Source organism: Notolepis coatsorum (genome assembly GCF_963971535.1).
Source record: "Notolepis coatsorum genome assembly, contig: SCAFFOLD_93, whole genome shotgun sequence".
Classification (NCBI taxonomy): Eukaryota; Metazoa; Chordata; class Actinopteri; order Aulopiformes; family Paralepididae; genus Notolepis; species Notolepis coatsorum.
In genome coordinates, this window is record NW_028173116.1 from 571,070 (window position 1) to 589,044 (window position 17,975).

The 17,975-nt window shown below is 45.1% G+C and overlaps 1 pseudogene across 1 annotated transcript in view; it reads right to left on the minus strand.

Moving 5' to 3' along the window:
* Positions 1-495, minus strand: part of LOC311247877 (man(5)GlcNAc(2)-PP-dolichol translocation protein RFT1-like) — a 77,493-nt pseudogene extending 76,998 nt beyond the window's left edge. Inside the window, exon 1 of the transcript in view lies at positions 427-495. The product of the transcript in view is annotated as a man(5)GlcNAc(2)-PP-dolichol translocation protein RFT1-like (transcript). The remainder of the gene's footprint in view (positions 1-426) is intronic.
* Positions 496-17,975: the final 17,480 nt, after the last annotated feature.

Below are 17,975 nucleotides of genomic sequence, written 5' to 3' on the forward strand. Positions count from 1 at the left end.
TATGGCATCATATGGCATCGGAGCATAGATTTTACGTGTACTCGCCGATACCGATACCAGCATTTTAGGCTGTATCGGAGGCATTTCCGATACTGGTATCGGAACAACTCTCATTTTCAATGCATCATAACATATGACATATATGACATACATGACATACAGATAGACAGTACTGCTACATCTTGTTTAAGAAGCACAGTGAAGTTACTGGTTGTTATTTGATTGATTGAAAATTGTATTAACAGATTGCAGAATGGGTACAGTACAGTACAGCTCAATACACACAATTGTTAAGGGGATGCAGACCAGAGAAAGACTTTTGTCTTGTTTACATCAGGGTCCCCCATTTTCAATGCATCATAACATATATGACATACATGACATACAGATAGACAGTACTGCTACATCTATACATTTATGACATACCAGATTTACAAATTGTAGCGGCAACATGCCAGAATGCCGCTTCTTGGTGTAGACGGGGAGTGAATCCATACGCGCTCAACGTCCAAAGAAATAGTTTTCCACACATTAAGCTCCGTTATCAGACACCGATGTGGTGACCCGATTTAATTAGAATAAGTAGGTTACATGGGAGGGTTGATCACAGTGATCCTAAAACGTCATCTAACCTGGTCTAATTGCTTAAAGTGTAATCTAAACAGTTTCCGAAAGCGTCCTGAAGCGGTAAGAAAATCATATGGTTTCCCCATCGGCTACCGCCCAACAGCTGATTCCTATCACCTATCTAATGATCTCCGCTGCGCTGTGCCCGATCACCCGACAGGTGCAGGTGATCCACTCACAGCGCCACAGAGTCCACCCAACAGGCTACACAGAATCATAACCTTCCCCTCAATCATAACATTCCCCTCAATCATTACCTTCTATTGATAAAAATAATGATAATGATAATAATAATACTAATAATAATAATAATAATAATAATAAATAACAAAAAACACTCATTCGGCCTTTACACCGGCCCCTAATTGTGCCTACACAATTACAAAATATGGTCGGGCGAGTGTTCATTACAGCTGGCAATCCTCCTTTGACTCCAGTAGTAGGCAAAGCTTCGTGATTGGCCTCTGTAGCACATTGGTCTTGGTCTTCACCCTGACACTTCGTACCAGGCCCTTGTTATCCGGAAAGGTTTCCAGGATCCGTCCAAGCGGCCAGGAATTCCTGGGCGCTGTGTCGTCCACTATGACCACCAAGTCACCAGGGGCGAAGTTCTCTTTCTGGGTCTGCCACTTACATCTTTCCTGCATCATGGGCAAGCACTCCCTCACCCAGCGTTTCCAGAAGATGTCGGCCAGGTATTGTGCCTGTTTCCACCTTCTGCGGGTGTACATATCCTCCTTCTCAAATACACCTGGAGGCATAACAGGTTGTCCCTTCAAGAGGAGTAGGTGGTTTGGTGTAAGGGGTTCTAAATCTTTGGGGTCGTTGGACACCGTGGTAAGTGGGCGATCGTTCATAATGGCTTCCACCTCACACAGTGCTGTGAGGAGAGTCTCATCATCCACCTTTTGTTCCTTCAGGACCGACTGGAGGATCCTTTTTGTCGACTTGATCAACCTCTCCCATACCCCACCGAAGTGGGCCGCAGAGGGGGGATTGAAAATCCACTTTACTCCAGAGTCCGCCATTATGGTGCTAATTTTAGTTTGGTCCAGCTGCTTGAGGGCCTGGTTTAGCTCTCTCTGGGCACCAACGAAATTGGTCCCTTGATCCGTCCTTATGGAGCGTACTGGACCCCGTCTGCAAATGAATCTTCTGATGGCGTTTATACAGGATGCAGTGTCGAGGAAGTGTGCTACGTCAAGATGAACGGCCCGTGTCACTAGGCAAGTAAAAATGACACCCCATCTCTTGACGGTACTCCGTGCTCTCTTTACCTCTATGGGGCCGAAATAATCAATACCCACATGAGTAAAAGGTGGGAGGTCCGGCGTTATCCGATCCACGGGTAGGTCTGACATTTTCTGTACACCAGGCTTGGCTAGTACACGTCTACAGACTACACACTCCCTAATGACCTTCCTGGTCATGGAATTAGCGCAGGGTAGCCAGTATCGCTCCCTTAGCCTGGAAAGGGTGTGTCCTCTCCCAGAGTGTTGCAGTTGTTCATGGATCTGCCTCACAATCAAGCCTGATATGCGAGTGTGTTTGGGCAGGATCAGTGGGTGTTTCTCTTCCACTGGCATGGCCATTTTGTTCAGCCTACCTCCCACTCTCAGCAATCCATCATCCAGGAGAGGATCCAGTCTTAAAATGGAGCTGGCCATCTTGCTTAGCTCTTGAAGAGGTACCTTCTCTGCGTAGTCCTGGCTGATTACCTCTTCCATGAAGCTTTTGTACTGCATGGTACTCCTCATTCTTCCTGAGCTTCTTTTGCAGGCCTATGGCTCGTTGTGTCGCCACCTGTCTGTTGTTGGGCATCATCACATCTCCCTTTCGAAAGGGGAGTGGCAAGTGATAATGACCATCTTTTAAGGTTATTGAACTGGTGGCGATTTTTATGAACTTTTTGTCCTCTACCGATGGCTCATTCTGCTCATCATGGTGCTTTTCAGAAAAGTCCTGATTGTATTGTTCCACAAGCAGGTCCTCCAGTTTCGCGATTGATATTCTATTTGCTGTGGCTTTGGGTCTTCCCATCTCATCCACCGCGTTGATGTTAAGTGGACCACAAACCGCCCATCCCAAGAGTGTCCTCACCGCATATGGCCCGTCGTCCTGACTGTTTATGACCTGCCAAGGTTCCATGGCTCTTGGGGTATTGACTCCAATCAGAAGTTCCACCTCTGCATCAATCTGAGTGGTGTGAACATCTTTCAGGTAGGGCCATCTTTTCAATTCCTCTTGAGTAAGGATGTTTTCCTTTGACACAGGGATGGCTGGTTGCGTGTAAATTGTAGGCAGTGCAAGAAATGTGTCGTCATCGATGTTGCCTACCTCCAGGCCTGATATCTCATATGCCGGGACTGGTTTCTCTTGTGCCATGGTTGTAAGGAGAATTGAGGTTTTCCGGCCCTTAGCATTCAGCTTCCTCATGAGGCTCTCTGTGCAAAAGGATGCCGAGCTGCCATGGTCCAGGAAGGCATATGTAGTTATATACCTACTTCCGTCAGCTTGTTTCACCTTAACTGGCACGATGGCTAAGGCACAGTCCTTACCGGCCCCATTATCTTCACCCAGCCTCACCAGAGCACTACCCACAGTTTTCTTGGTCACGGTTGGTGTCCTCACCTGTTGAGGTGTTTTCACCTTCCATGTCGTAGACCTGACTGTTCCCTTTTGATGGCCTGGTCCTTCTTGGTCATTTGTCTCTATGTGTAGCAGAGTCAGGTGTTCTTTCTGGCAATGCTGACACCTCATCCGCTGGCTACAGTGCCTACTGAGATGTCCCTTGGTGAGACAACCAAAACAAAGTCCTTTCACCTTTAAGAACTCTATTTTGTCTAGATGTTTCTGAGCTCTTATCCTCCTGCAGGCTTCAAGTGAGTGATCGCCTGCACAGTACAAGCAAGGAGTTCTAAAAGCCACAGAGCCATCTGCCTTGCATCCTACATTACCGACGGTTGACGGTATGTTTGTGGCCGGTGTCACTGTCGTGGCAAAGCTGCTTCTCTCCTTTCTCTCTTTAACCGGTGCGGCTGTTGCTCCTGCTCGTGCTTGCCATCCAGAGGCTGCCGTCTTGAGGTACCTTGGGGCAGCTCTGTCAGTACCATAGTCTTGAATATCACCGAACAATGGGTCGGAGGCCATTTTGGCTTGTTTTTCCAGGTAAGCCACAAGGTCCTTGAATTTGGCTCTTTGCCCAGTGCGCTCCTGGATGTCGTAGGCTGTTGACCTCCACCTTTCTCTGATCCTAAAGGGTATCTTGGATAAGATCAGTCGTAGGTTAGATGGATTGTCCAGCTCATCCATATAGTGGAGCTCCCGCATTGCATTACTGCATCCTCTCAGGTAGAGGGCGTAGGCGCGCAAAGCCTGACTATCCTCCGGTTTGATGCTGGACCAGTCCAAGGCCTTCTTTATATAAGCATTAGTTATCCTTATTTCATCACCGAAATTCTCTTTAAGTAGTCTTTTGGCTTCCACATATCCATCCTGTGGATGCATGTGTAGGCAGCTCCTCACAAGATCTTTAGGTTGCCCTGTGGTGTATTGTTCTAAAAAGTAGAGTCTATCTTGCTCGCTGGTGGTTCTATTTTCTATGCCATACTCGAAGGCTCGCATGAATGACCTAAAGTTCATAGGATCTCCGTTAAACATGGGAATCTCCCTGGTTGGGAGTAGCGCCAGATTCTGCTGTGAGACAAGTATATCTGCAATGTCGTTCTGCCTTGCCATGACATTTGATAGAACCTGGTCTGTTTGGGTTTGACCCTGTTGTCCTGCAGTAGCTCCAGATGGTTGTAGCTGAAGCTGCACAGGGTTCTGATGCTGATATGGAGCATGTGGTTGTTGCCAAGGTTGTGGCTGAGGTAGCACATATGGTGGTGGTCGATACTGTACAGGTGGTAGTGGCTGTATATATGGCTGTTTGGGTCTCACTACTTGTGGAGGCCTCTGTTGTTGTTGTTGTTGTTGTTGTTGTTGCTGTTGTTGCTGTTGTTGATGCTGTTGTGGTTGTTGCTGTTGTTGTTGTTGCTGTTGTTGTTGTTGTTGCTGTTGTTGTGGTTGCTGCTGTTGTTGTTGCTGTTGTTGTTGCTGATGTTGTTGTTGTTGTGGTTGCTGCTGTTGTTGCTGCTGTTGCTGCTGTTGTTGTTGCTGATGTTGTTGTTGTTGTTGTTGTGGTTGCTGTTGTTGCTGCTGCTGTTGTTGATGCTGTTGTTGTTGCTGATGTTGTTGTTGTTGTTGTTGTGGTTGCTGTTGTTGCTGCTGCTGTTGTTGATGCTGTTGTTGTTGCTGATGTTGTTGTTGTTGTTGTTGTGGTTGCTGTTGTTGCTGCTGCTGTTGTTGATGCTGTTGTTGTTGTTGTTGTTGTTGTTGCTGCTGTCGTTGTTGTTGCTGATGTTGTTGCTGATGTTGTTGTTGTTGTGGTGTGTGCGCCCATGCATACTGGTCCAAGAGCTGTCTTTGCACAGGGATTTTTGGAACAGCATTTATGGATGCATATTCTACCGTGGATTGCAATATCGGTAGTCCTTCTGAGGTGTCTAGAGCATGTGCTTGGTCAACATAATCATTCATACCATCTCTAGGTTGCATCTTGTACACATATCCGTCCTCTTGAGAGGGTGGCTGGTTAATTTGTGATGGATACCTCGTGGTTCTAGATGAGTTGGTTTGTGATAATGTCTCATACTCATCCAGTATCTTGAGTTTGGCCGCTGATACAGCCATGTCTGTGTCAAAGTCGAGTTTATCCTTCTCAGCCTTTAATTTAGCCTTGGCTTTAGCCTCCTGCAGACTTAATTCAGCTATGGCTTTAGCTTTATTTAGATTTGTTTCAACCTCTAATTCAGCCTCCTTTAGGCTAGCCTGCAGACTTAATTCAGCTATGGCTTTAGCTTTATTTAGATTTGTTTCAACCTCTAATTCAGCCTCCTTTAGGTTTATGGCTTGTCTGGCTGAAAGTGCAGCGGCCTTTGCCAGAATGGTGGCCCTCTCGTTTTCAGCCCTTCGACGGGCGGCAGATAACCTGGATGATTGGCTTTTACTTGATGATTTTGATGATTTGGATGATCTTGATGGGGCCCTGGAAACGCTATCCTCTGGGCCTATTGTAGCCTGAAGGTCCCTTTCCAGCTCATCTTGAGTCTCTACTGGAGACTCTTGGATCCCAGACCCAGTTGGACTTTGGGCTGGAGTTTGCCTTTCCTTATTCCCTTCCATCAACCATTTTTCCATCACATTAATAAATGCATTGAATTCATCTATTCTTGGTTTATACCGTTGTGTTTCATCCTCATCGCTTTCCTGTAAATACGGCTGTACAGACTCAATTGCTGACTTAAAAGCACTGAGTGTCTTATTGAACAGTGCCATGTCCGTTCTTACTCCTTGTTCATCATTTGATTTCATCATCAGAATAATCTCATTTTTCTTGCGGGTGCATGCTGCAAGCCTGGCTTTACGTGATGCCATTAGTTGTTTCAGCTCAATATCCGCTTGTGTCAAATCCATATTCTCTGTTTCAATATCCGACATCTTGTCTATATTTATCCACCAGTTCTTAAGACAGTTTTATAATTTGGCTTATATTCCACAGCGCCGTTTGCGCGCGCCACGTACGTGGTAGTGTCTATTCCATTCATACATTCTACTCACGCACGTTCCCTTTGATGTCCTCGAGCCGGGAGGGAAGATCCTCCCCTCTTGGTGGTGATGCTTTCGTTGATCGATCCTGTAGCTGATCACAGGCAGCGATGTCCTCGGGCTGTGATCATTCACTGTGCTGATGTGGATCGATTCCTTCCTGCTGATCGCTGGTCCTTGATTGTCTCTCACAACAATGCTGGCCCCTTGTTGTCAGTCCTCTTGCGAGTCCTCCTCTGGTGTTGTGCTTATTGACGCGCGCCTCTGCCTTGGGTCGCGTCAATATCTGCGCGAGTCCTCTTTCACTTTATTGAAGCTGGTTGGGGTTCAATAAACGCGATTTTCTTACTTAATGTAGCGGCAACATGCCAGAATGCCGCTTCTTGGTGTAGACGGGGAGTGAATCCATACGCGCTCAACGTCCAAAGAAATAGTTTTCCACACATTAAGCTCCGTTATCAGACACCGATGTGGTGACCCGATTTAATTAGAATAAGTAGGTTACATGGGAGGGTTGATCACAGTGATCCTAAAACGTCATCTAACCTGGTCTAATTGCTTAAAGTGTAATCTAAACAGTTTCCGAAAGCGTCCTGAAGCGGTAAGAAAATCATATGGTTTCCCCATCGGCTACCGCCCAACAGCTGATTCCTATCACCTATCTAATGATCTCCGCTGCGCTGTGCCCGATCACCCGACAGGTGCAGGTGATCCACTCACAGCGCCACAGAGTCCACCCAACAGGCTACACAGAATCATAACCTTCCCCTCAATCATAACATTCCCCTCAATCATTACCTTCTATTGATAAAAATAATGATAATGATAATAATAATACTAATAATAATAATAATAATAATAATAATAAATAACAAAAAACACTCATTCGGCCTTTACACAAATACAGTACTGTTTGTGATACAAGAAGAGTCTAAAAAAGAGAGTATATACATTTGACAAAGAAACTGTACATTGGAGGAGGTTGGTAGGTAGGAGATTGGTAGGTGGGGTGGAGGGGGGGTATTTCTTATAACACACTCCACGTGACCCCAGAACCTCAATGTAAATAAACCATAATCACCCTACAAAAACAGTACTGTATTTGTAAATCTGGTATGTCATAAATGTATAGATGTAGCAGTACTGTCTATCTGTATCTCATGTATGTCTGTAAACTTGTGCATAACGGAGTGTGGCTCTATAGCAGAGTAGAGCCACATATATGAAGTTTGTAGTTAGATGGCATGCTTTGTAGCAACCTCCCTCTGCAAAAGGACACTGAAGCGATTTCACTGGATGTCCTGGCCACAATGGAAGTATGGATATATTCGTAACTAGGGGTGCACCGATGTATCGGTCGGGTATCGGTATCGGCCGATAAGTGCCTTGTTGACTGCAATCGGCCTATCGGCCGATAAGCTTGAATGTGCCGATGGCAGTAGCCGATAAATATCCATCAATTTGTGTAGCGTCAAGACAAAAAAAAGTTCACTCGCGACCTGCACAACGCCGTCCCCAGTCACCCCCACACACACACACACACAAGCTAGAATAGAATAGAATAGACTTTTAATTGTCATTGCACAGTATACAACGAAATTTCAGGGGAGCTCCCACAGACCGTAGTACATAATACATACATGAACACATAACACATAACACTGTACATAACAGAATATTTTAAATAATAAAGTGCATAATGGGTGGTAATCAGAGATTATCAAGTGCAGTGGTAAGTGCATGGTGCACGTGAGGGGACAGTCAATGAGTGTTTAACAGTCTAACTGCTTGGGGGAAAAAGCTGTTCTTAAATCGTGTACTCTTAGCATGTATTGACCGGTATCTCCTCCCTGAGGGAAGGAGCTGAAAGAGGTGATGTGCTGGGTGCGACTGGTCCTTGATGATACATTTGGAGCGGTGGAGGCAGCGGGAGGTGAAGACGGAGGTGATGTTTGGTAGAGGAGTCCCGATGATCCTGCCTGCCACCTTCACCACCCTCTGTAGAGCCTCTTGCTCTGCCTTTGTGCAGCTGGAGAACCACACAGACACACCGTAGGTCAGCACACTCTCAACCGCACAATGGTAAAAGTTGACAAGGAGATTTCGTGGCAGGCCAGCCTGCTTCAGCTTCCTTAGGTAGTATAGGCGTTGCTGAGCTTTTCCGATCACTGAGGCGGTGTTGGTGCTCCAAGACAGGGTCTCACTCACACTGAGACCCAGGAACTTGAACTCAGTGACCCTCTCCACTACTTCGTTGTTGATGAGCAGAGGGGAGTGGTCAGGCCTTGATCTTCTAAAATCCACTATAATCTCTCTTGTTTTCTTTATATTGAGCGCCAGGTTGTTATTATCACACCAGACTATACTACTGCATCAAAGTTACTACTTATGATTAACAAGGCATTCATTTTGTGGCATTAACGTTATATAGTTAGTGTTACACGTTCAATAACATCAGCATATTATTTACCCGAACGTAGCAAGCGTTCATACTAGCTCAGTTCCTTCCGTTGCTCACAGAGCCCTGAGTTTTACCCATTCTGCAATCTGTTAATAACGTTTTCAATCAGACACATGTATAGAAAGGCTTTGTTTTATTATAACATTAGTTGCAGTAAAATCATTATGCCTCATTTAAGTCATCCTGCGGCGCTAAAAGCTAAACGTCAGCCGCGCCGTGTTGTTCTAGAAAACCTCTCGTCAACTCAAAATCAATGGCGGACAAAAGCCGAAGTAAAAAATGTATACGGCTTGCCGATTGGTGGTAACAGCAGAGGCGGGTGCAAGCGGTGTGTGACGTAATTGGCAGAATCGACTATCAATCAAAATTTCATTGGTTGAGACAATAGTATCTCGCTGCAGCCCAGCAGGTAGACCATGCTGGGAGAACTAGTATCTAGATGCAGCCCTGCAGAACATACTGGGAGAGAGATAGTGCTAGTGAGAAAGACCGAGAAAGACAGAGAGAGACCGAGAGAGACAGAGAGAGAGAGCGCGAGAGAGACCGAGAGAGACCGAGAGAGACAGAGAGAGACGGAGAGAGACGGAGAGAGACCGAGAGAGAGACAGACAGAGAGAGACCGAGAGAGACAGAGAGAGAGAGAGAGCGCGAGAGAGACCGAGAGAGACCGAGAGAGACGGAGAGAGACCGAGAGAGACCGAGAGAGAGACAGAGGGAGAGAGACCGAGAGGGACAGAGAGAGACCGAGAGAGACAGAGAGAGAGAGAGACAGAGAGAGAGAGACCGAGAGAGACCGAGAGAGAGACAGAGGGAGAGAGAGAGAGAGCGCGAGAGAGCGAGAGAGCGAAAGTATCGATATTGCGGGAAATTAGTATTGAAACTTTTAAATATTCAGAATCGATATTTTTGACAACACTACTGCATCTTAATGTTTGTTATTCATATTATTATTATTCTCTCCTGCAGACCCCCCACAGCTCTCTGTGTGTGAAGAGGATGTTCCCCCTGAGCAGCAGGAGAGGAGCCCCAGTCTGGTCCAGGAGGAGCCAGAGCTCCTACAGATGAAAGAGGAACAGGAGGAACTCTGGAGCAGTCAGGAGGGAGAGCAGCTCCAAGGTCTGGAGGAGGCTGATATCATCAAGTTCACATACAATCCTGTCCCTGTGAAGAGTGAACATGATGAAGAGAAACCTCAGTCCTCATGGTTTAACCAAACCCAGGACCCAGAGCTCCTACAGATGAAAGAGGAACAGGAGGAACTCTGGAGCAGTCAGGAGGGAGAGCAGCTCCAAGGTCTGGAGGAGGCTGATATCATCAAGTTCACATACAATCCTGTCCCTGTGAAGAGTGAAGATGATGAAGAGAAACCTCAGTCCTCATGGTTTAACCAAACCCAGGACCCAGAGTCCCTACAGATGAAAGAGGAAGAAGAGGAACTATTTCAAGATCTAGAGGAGGCTGATGGCTCCAAGATGACCTTGCACCCTGTGAAATATGAACATGATGGAGAGAATACTCTGTCCTCACTGCTCAGCCAAACCCAGGACCCAGAGCTCCTACAGATTAAAGAGGAACTACATCAAGGGCTGGAAGAAGCTGATCTCTCCAAGATCACAGTAGACCCAGTGAAATGTGAAGATGGTCAAAAGAACGCTCTGTCCTTCCAGCCTCTTCAAACCCAGAGGGAGAAACACAGAGAAGCTTACTCTTTACCCAGCACCTCAACTGGACAGATGAAAACAGAACCTGAAGGAGAGGACTGTAGAGTATCAGAACCAGCCAGTAACTTAGATCCAGCTGGTGATTTAGAACCAACTAGAGATGACCAGCTTCTCTCTTCAGACTGTTCTGAGACTGATGACAGTGATGATTGGAAGGAGAGTGGGGAACCTCAGTCAGGTTTAAAGATGCTAATATTAAACAAGAAAGAAAAAACATGGAGCAAAACGGGCAAGACATGTGCTGTTCCTGGCTGCCAAGCAGCAAATACGTCCTTGCACTCGTTTCCTAACGATATCGTGCTCCGCAAGCAACGGGCCAAGTTGGTTTCTGGAGACCCCCCAACTGCTGTACCTTCTCATAGTCTGGTGTGCGCCGCACATTTTTGCAAAGACGACATTGAAGGACTTTATAATGCTGGGGAGATGTCCAGGCTGTTGCTAAAGAAGGGAGCTGTACCAAGTCTTCGGGATCCGAAAGAAAGTATCGAATCAGTAAGTACATAAGTTGTAATTAGTTACTAATTGTTGCTACTAGCTTAGCTAACGTTAGCTATCTTAGCTCTGTTTTGATGGATTGATTGAACATTTTATTAACAGATTGCAGAATGGGTACAATACAGTACGGCTCAATACACACAATTGTTAAGGGGATGCAGACCAGAGAAAGACTTTCGTCTTGTTTTCATCAGGGTCCCCCATTTTCAATTCATCATAACATATATGACATACATTGAGGTAATCAGAAATAACATCACACCACCTACGTAGCTTAGATGTTTCACCGCCCTGTTCATCCACCTTGGCCTGTTTTCAACACATCACCCTCTCTACTGTCACAGATATAGTCAAATCAAATCAAATCAAATTTATTTATAGGGCCCGACAACACACGTTAATGTCCCCATGGGCCGTACAGGTCTTCTTTAAACAAGTCAAGAAGACAACATAACAATAAGTCAAGAACAGAACAAGAACACCATAGGGACCAAACATTTTTTAGATGAATGCAAATAAATGAAAGAATGCAAGCACTCCCAGACATACCCCACGCGAAGGTAAGGAAAAACTCACTAAAACCTAACAATAGGGAAAAAAGCTCCACAGGCAGTGTGGAGGAGAGAAACCTTAGAAGGGCCCAGGGTTTCCGTTAGAAAAAATTGTTGCCGGTCTCCGTGACCTGCAAGATTTCAACTACCGGACAAATGAGATTAATTCCGGTCATAGTTTATTGAGCTTTAAAACAATTGATAGGCAGGCTCATGTCATCCTCAAGGCATGTAGATTTATAATATTATTACTTAAAACTAGGCTACTTTTGCGTATACAGTCATTAATATATTCCAAATAAAATAAGTCCCTCGATACTCCGTCTCCGTGCTGCTGCTGACTTGAAATAAAATAGACCGCGTATGTGGCAGTCGGTCCGACACTAAACAGCAGTCTGTTATAATCACATTTTTATGAGCTAACGAATTCCGTTATATTGGACATTTGTATTAATTATATCAAGCGAAGAACTGAGAAAGCAGAGACACGGCAACATTATCGTGGTTTGCGTGACTACTCTCTCCACCTCAATGTCACGCGGTCGAAAAGGGCGCTTGTCTATTGGACAGTGGAAATGTGTGTGTGGCTGCGATCCTGTGTGTGCGCGCGCGCGTGTGTGTGTGTCTGTGTGTGTACTGCGGAGCCCAGATCAGCGGAGCCGAGTTTTGACATGGCATTGATCCATTGTTCTATTGAAGCACATTATTACCACCATCCTCTCGCTAAACAACTTGTAGACCACGGTGTTTTTATGAGTGCCCACAAGTAGCCGTTTTAATAATATAATAAGCCGCGCGCCTCGGTAATAATAATAAGCCGCGTTTTTTCTTCCTTCTTCCCAAGATGCACAGACATAGATAGATAGATAGATAGAGAGAGAGAGAGAGATAGATAGATAGATAGATAGAGAGATTAGATGCAGTGTGCTTGTTTTGCAGTGAGTGCTGCGAGCAGTGGTAATAATAATCACTTCCTATATTTGGTTCGCGTTTGGTCCGATGAAGCGAACCGAGACCTACGTTTTTAAAGCTCTCGCTGACAACGTCGTTGTCATTATTAGAAGCAACGAGGAAACAAATGTAATGATCGTTTCGTTCATCGCATAGGCTATTTAATTTTAGCCTATTTTAATACAATTCAAATAATCAAATTGTGCTTAGACTCAGGGAATTATTTTCACCGGACATTAAGACCGGAGAAATTAAATATGTCGGACTTCAAGAGATTTTGCCGGACAAATACCGGTAATTACCGGCTAACGGAAACGCTGGAAGGGCCATTCAAGGGGGGATCTCCCTTCTTAGATGTTGGTGATAGTAGTGTTGCAGACGGACAGTTGGTAAGCATGCACTCATGTGTGTGGTGAAACACAGATGAGTGCATGCAATAGCAACTGTACATTTTGAAAAATTAAAGATAGAGTTAATAGCGATAGCAACTGAACATTTTGAAAGATTAAAGATAGAGTTGATAGCGGATCTATTTGAGGCACAGGGGCGGCGCAAAGAGGGTCACGTCCTCCCCGTCTTAGTCACGGGACATTCAACACTCCGGTCGTTGCTCAGGGACAGCCGGAGACAGGGAGATAGGGGGTGGCGCAGAGAGGGTCGCGAACTCCCCGACATCATCGCGGGACATCCGGCACTCCGGTCACCACTACGAGACCTCCGGAGACAGGGGGGCACGCAGAGGGGGTCGCAATCTCCCGGCCTTCGTCACGGGACGTCCAACACTCCGGTCAACACTCCAGGACAGCAAGTCATAGGAAGACAGGGAGACGGGACAGGCGTTAGACAGCTCATGAGATTGTAGTAGGCGGACATAGCAATAGATACAAGTGGTAGGCATATATGTGAATGGAGTAGATATATGAAGTAAGCGTATTATGTGAATAGAATAGAAGTACTTAACCCAGCAATGAAACCGCGTTGACTGTTAATCTGTTAACAGTCTGTTAATCAGTTGACAGGACCACGGACAGACGGCGGTGAATAACTGATCCAAGGCCTCGGAGGTGCATGTAGAGCAGTCACTACAAGCTTGGCCAAGACCCCGAGGCATCCATCACCTTGGTCAGCGCCAGGAGACGGGGGGGGGAGAGGGGGGGGGGGGAAGAGTTAGAGAGTTCCCATGTTTGTGGTGCTGCAAAGGAGCAGACATAGTCTCAGCCATGAAACCGACCACCTCCCCCCTTGACATAGTTCCCTCTGTTCTTCTCAAAGAAGTATTTCCCACAACTGGCCCCAGCATCCTCTCTATCATTAGGCCTAAAAAAATAATGGTTTGTTTCCGGTTGCCGACCGACCCTGCCGATTTAGGTGCGACCCAATATATTTTATGAGTTAAAAAAATAAAAATCCTTTTTTAATTTTTTTGAATAATGTTTCATAGAAATCTTAGTCAAACCTATAGTATTATGGATATTAAACATGCTGGCAGAGTACATGCAGCCATGTTGTTGTGAACATTTTAATTAAATAAAGAAATTCCCTATCCATAGTCGCCGTGGGAAAGAATAAAATAAAATAAATTCCCTACCTACCCATGGCCTTAACTGACAACCAACAGGAAACAAACAATATTTTTTGTTATGCCTTAACACCTCCCTAGTCACTGGTACCGTTCCAACCTGCTTCAAACATGCAGTGGTCCAGCCCCTTCTAAAAAAACCCAACCTAGACTCCACCCAGCTCAATAATTACAGGCCAATCTCCAAGCTCCCATTCCTATCAAAGGTCCTTGAAAAGGCTATTCTCTCCCAGCTGTCTCCCTACCTGCACTTGAACAACATCCTGGACACATTTCAGTCAGGTTTCAGAGCCAACCACAGAATCTGCCCTGCTTAAGGTCACCAATGACCTGCTCCTCACTACCGACAACCGCGACTGTGCTGTCCTTATGCTTTTAGACCTCAGTGCAGCTTTCGACACTATAGACCATGTTATCCTCATTGACCGTCTCCACCAGTCAGTGTGCAGGGGGTTTACTCTCACAATTTTGAAGTATTTTGGTACGTGTCCCTGTTTTAAGGAGAGGTTTATTATGTGTGTGATGACTGGGGTGATGGCGGCTGCTGAGTCTCTGAGGAATTTGGAGGGGATGTTGTCGTGGCCAGTGGCCTTGTTAGGTTGGAGGACGCTCAGTGTTTTGAGTACCTCAGCTGTTGTTACCATTTCTAGTTTGAAATCGTCTTTGCGGACCCCTAGGTTATTCTAGTATGCTAGTATGTGTTCTACCCCAAAATGCCCTGAGTGAGAGGGTAGAATATTTACCAGTGTTATGGCTGTTTGTGAAGAAAATGTTTAAGTAATTGGCCAGCTTGTCTGTGATGAGCGTGTTACCTGCCTTTATGTTTGTTTGAAAATCTGGTTTAGTTTTTTACTGCAGCCTAGTTGATTGAGTAATTTCCAAAGTGCACAGGGTTTATTTTTGTTTTCCTCCCTGGTATATACAAATAATTAGGCTACAAACAAATTCTAGCCAACAGGCTACAAATACTAATACTAGCTGCAAACCTCAGGTCACAGACACTAGTCCAATTAAGTAATTAGCCTAAATATAGTTTCAAATTAGCCCTTCTATAAACAGACAGTGCCCAAACAAATCGTCCCAACAGGAACTCAAATCACAAATGCCAGTCAAATCACCAACCACAAATGCTAGCCAAAGTACCCAGCACAAATACTAAATCAACCACACTAGGTCAAATTACAAACAAAGCGAATTCCCAATTTCTACCAAAAGGTCCTACAAACGGCCCGAGCCCCCATATATGACGCACCAGAGGTTTGTCATATAAAGGAAGTCAACACATGAGAGTTCAGGTTAACAAAGAGTTTATTTAATCCTATCTAAACAAATAATAATCGAATTAAACAACAAAGGTATATATCAGAATTGACAAAGGATCCCCAAAGTTGGTTCACTTGGTGGCTGATACAACCTGTCCTCATAGCCAGAACTCTACAATGTAAAAACCCTGGTATATACAAATAATTAGGCTACAAACAAATTCTAGCCAACAGGCTACTAATACTAATACTAGCTGCAAACCTCAGGTCACAGACACTAGTCCAATTAAGTAATTAGCCTAAATATCACACTACAGACCTCTCACTATAGACCTCTCTATAGACTCTCTCACTACAGACCTCTCACTATAGACCTCTCTCTATAGACCTCTCTCTATAGACCTCTCTCTATAGACCTCTCTCACTATAGACCTCTCTATAGACTCTCTCACTACAGACCTCTCACTATAGACCTCTCTCTATAGACCTCTCTCTATAGACCTCTCTCTATAGACCTCTCTCTCTATAGACCTCTCTATAGACTCTCTCTCACTATAGACCTCTCTATAGACCTCTCACTATAGACCTCTCTCTATAGACCTCTCTCTATAGACTCTCTCACTATAGACCTCTCTCTATAGACCTCTCACTATAGACCTCTCTCACTATAGACCTCTCTCTATAGACCTCTCTCACTATAGACCTCTCACTATAGACCTCTCACTATAGACCTCTCTCACTATAGACTCTCTATAGACCTCTCTCTACAGACCTCTCTCTATAGACTCTCTCTCTATATACCTCTCTCTATAGACTCTCTCTCTATAGACCTCTCACTATAGACCTCTCTATAGACCTCTCTCTATAGACTCTCTCTCTATATACCTCTCTCTATAGACTCTCTCTCTATAGACCTCTCACTATAGACCTCTCACTATAGACCTCTCTCTATAGACCTCTCTCTATAGACTCTCTCTCTACAGACCTCTCTCTATAGACTCTCTCTCTATAGACCTCTCTCTATAGACTCTCTCTCTATAGACCTCTCACTATAGACCTCTCTATAGACTCTCTCACTATAGACCTCTCTATAGACTCTCTCTCTATAGACCTCTCTCTATAGACCTCTCTCTATAGACCTCTCTCTATAGACTCTCTCTCTATAGACCTCTCTCTCTACAGACCTCTCTCTATAGACTCTCTCACTATAGACCTCTCTTAGTCTATAGACTCACTATAGACTCTCTCACTATAGACTCTCACTGAAATATTGATGAGCATTTTGGTGGCTGGTACAATGTGATGAGCAAAAACAGTCCAGCTCTTTAGTTCAATAGCAAGATACTAGAATGATGTAAATTCACCCATGCCAATGTCATCACATACAAACGATGCAGATAAAATAGCGAATTGTTTATCCCCTTTCATAGTGTGCGTGCATGTAAACATGTGTGTGTGTGTGTCATATACTCTGCTCTGCCTGCCAATCCTCATGTCCTCCGGTCGATGCCTCCCCGCAGTGCCGTCCAGTCAAATGCGCTGATGGCTCCGTCCCGCCTTGCAACTCTGCCCTCCATTGCGCCTTTTTCGCATACAAAACAAGCACCAGCGGATGGTGGTGGTGGTATACGAGGCCAACCTCCTCGCTTCGGAGTTGGTGGTCGTCTGCGAGGCAGTTGACGTGGCGGGAGGGCCGGTAACACACACACGGGAAAGCATCGAGGCCAGAGTCCACTGCAAGCCCCGAACACACCGCCGTGGGGGGAAAAAGAAATAAAACAAAGTGTTAGGTTGCCCACAACCTCCATTTTAACACGCTTCCTTTTTCTTAACAGACAAAAACAAAAAAGATAAAACATGCGGTAAACAAAATTTTTTTTTCCTCTAATCACTTGGGGAAAAAGCTCTATAGCAGCGTACACGCACAGAAGCCCTTATCTTAGTTTCATCTAGAAACAACTGCAGTTTGACCAGATAAGGTGTTTAGAAACTAAGTCACACAAGAAAAACTGTCCTCTCTCTATGGCATTTCTCACGCACAGTCATCTTCCCGCCTCCTTGTGAAAAAAAATCAATAAAAACAGATCAGTGTCTAAACGGATATTAAACGCTCTTATTTCGGGACTGACCTAAGTAATTTAAAATGTCTCACGCACGGTCATCTTCCCGCCTCCTTGTGAGAGAAAATAAATAAAAACAGATCAGTGCCTAAAAGATATTAAAACCTAGCCCACTGGGGGGAGCTCCAGTAGCTCACCGCGTACCTCGAACGCTATTTCGGCGTCGGGGACAACCGTGCGCGTCACGGATCTGGGGTACACGAGTTCGACTCCCGGACTCGCCGTATTTTCTCAGTGTCTTTCCCCCCATCTATACCCCATTCAACCTGTTTCTGTCGGTCATACTTGACCAGAAAAAGCGATAAACGCGAAAAGAACCAGCTGACTGGTCAAAGTTTAAAAAAAAAAACCTAGCCCACGCCATAATTTCTGGACTATTGCATGACTATTGCAGTAATTTCCAACATACTCATAGTACACTTTGCACACGCCTATTATTTCGGATACAAATGTAATTCTCGCAGTTACTTTCGGAATGTACCTTTAAATCCCAAGTGTTCAGAGGAAAACGAGAGGGTAACACACAAAAAGAAAAACAATAAAAATGTTTAGTGTTATT